At 43.1% G+C, this 2,447-nt stretch overlaps 1 pseudogene; it reads left to right on the forward strand.

The window, feature by feature from the left end:
* The first annotated feature begins 686 nt into the window (after window positions 1-686).
* On the forward strand, window positions 687-1,153 carry LOC138172090 (large ribosomal subunit protein eL30 pseudogene; annotated as a pseudogene).
* The last annotated feature ends 1,294 nt before the right edge of the window (window positions 1,154-2,447 follow it).

Here is a 2,447-nt window from a genome sequence, read left to right on the forward strand (position 1 = left end):
GTTCTTTGAATTTGAAGAATCTGCTTTAAGGCCTTAATTAGGCCTTTGAATAAATCTCCTTCTTTTACAATGGAAACCATCCAAGCTCTTCTCTTGCACATATGAAGTGGGATTGACCTTTAACCTCAACTCCCACAAGCAGATGAGAATCTAGTTTACTCTCAAAGGGCTCCTGGAGAGAATGAATAGCTGTCTTCCTGTTAGCAGGCCTCTGTGCCAAATCACTCCGGTGATTACTTCATGTTTATTTCTTGCATGGGCCTAGCTGGAGAGACCATGAATGCCAGCCCATTTCACAAATGAACACTTTCCAAGACACGTTGCAGATCATAACAGTGATTGTGTGGCTTTGGGCAACTCTCTTAACTACTCTAGTCCTTAGTTCCTCATCTTTAAATGAACAGTGTTGGACTAGAAGACCTTGAAGGCCCCTTCTAGTTCTCGATGTATGGTCTGATGACCTAACAGGGGCTCTTAACCTGAGATCCATGAACTTTTAAAAAAAATTTAATTTTTTGATAATAACACAGGGCATCCCATAGGTCTTAGTGCCATATTAATTGTTATGTGTCAAAAATAGCTTAAAAGTATACTAAGACTTTGGGGACATGTATTTCAGCATAACTGGTCCCTTTGTAATACTATGTATTTCATTCCACCATTTAAAAATATTATTCTGCTTTCTCGCCTCCCGGCCATCTTGGCAGCAGGTTTCTGGCTGAGGGTCCTCCCGCACCATAGGCAGGAAGATGGTGGCCACAAAGAAGACGAAAAAGTCGTTGGAGTCCATCAACTTAAGGCTCCAGCTGGTCATGAAAAGCGGCAAATACGTGCTAGGCTACAAACAGACCCTGAAAATGATCAGACAAGGCAAAGCCAAATTGGTCATCTTAGCCAACAACTGCCCAGCCCTGAGGAAATCAGAGATTGAATATTACACTCTGTTGGCCAAAACTGGCGTACATCAGTACAGTGGCAATAATGTTGAATTGGGTACAGCATGTGGGAAGTACCACAGAGTAAGTACTCTGGCTATCATTGATCCAGGTGATTCTGATATAATTAGAAGCATGCCAGAACAGACCAGTGAAAAGTAAACTGTATAAAAGTATACTTTAATAAACCGGGCCAAAACTTGTTTTTTTTTAAAAAACTATATTATTCTAAGAAGAGGTCCATAGCTTCTCCAAGCTGCCCAAGGGGTTCATAGCCCCAAGAGGTTATGAACCCTTGAATTTGAGTAGAAGGCTTACTGGAGCCATGGTCACTGACTTCAAGGGTTGTCATGTGCATGAATGGGTAGTCTTGTTCTCCTTGGCCTCATAAGATAAGATAAGTGAGGAATATTGTTGAGGGACAGGCTTCTGTTCTATGTGGGGAAACACTTGTTGGGTCTTGGAAAGTGACAGTATGCAAAAGGGACTCTTACCTCTTGTCCCTGTCCAGTTAGGCCTGAGCAAGAAAAAGACTTGAATGAATCATTGGAACATTTTGAGCTAGAGGCCTGTGTACTCAAAGGAGGCGGTCAGCTCTCTTCTGGAACTTTTGCAGAGTGGACTAGATTCTCTTTCCTGTGTTCTCTTGTCTGTGCAGCTTCCAGAGAAAGTGAAGGTTATGTTGACCCATGGCACAGGTGCCATGAATTGAACTGGTGAGGTTGGGAAGGGTTTCCTTTCCTTGCCTTTCCTTTTAGATCTCGCGGCCCTGAAAAATGGATTTAGGGTATTCCTTCTTAGTCTGTTTCCTCTGTTCTTCTCAGGTTCTAGGTACAGGCAGACCTAGGATCAACTCATGGTGACCTTGGAGGTAAGAATTCTAGGCAGGATGTTGTAGCCAGTCAACCCTGTAGGGAAGCCCTGAGAAGCCAGTTTCCTGGGACTTTGGACTTGGGATTCAGGGGTGGGTTACATAGGAATTGAGCTATATACTTAATCCCCTTTACCCTGGAGACTGAGGAGGTGTGTGTGGGGATCATGCCCCAATGTTGGGGAATATGTTTGTGTATCTGTTCTATTCCTTTGTAAAAGTTAAGAAAAGGAGTAGACTAGATTTTCACCTGTTTGTCAGAATGGAGATCGCCAGTCAATAATGACACTGGGATCATCCATTCCCCTCTCCGCTGCTCTGCAGGAAAGGTGGGATCAATTACATCCTTGCATCTTTGCCCCACCAAATTCTGAGCCACCTCTGATTTGAAAAATGATCTTCCTGCTTATGCTATGACATTCTGCACAGAACGTCCTCCCCTCCCCCTTCCAGCTCCCTTTTACATATCGTCTTTCCCCACTAGAATATAAGTTACTTGAGGTCAAGGACCATTTTGCTTAATTATATTTGCATTCCCAGTGCCTAGTACATAATAAGCACTTGATGAATACGTTAATTATCTTTATCTGACTGAGCTCTAAGGACTCTTCCTGCCTGCAGTCCTTTAATCCCACAATTCT

The sequence above is a fragment of the Petaurus breviceps genome, unplaced genomic scaffold (genome assembly GCF_028583685.1).
Source record: "Petaurus breviceps papuanus isolate PSGF00001 unplaced genomic scaffold, PetGlider_PUasm1.0 490, whole genome shotgun sequence".
NCBI lineage: Eukaryota > Metazoa > Chordata > Mammalia > Diprotodontia > Petauridae > Petaurus > Petaurus breviceps.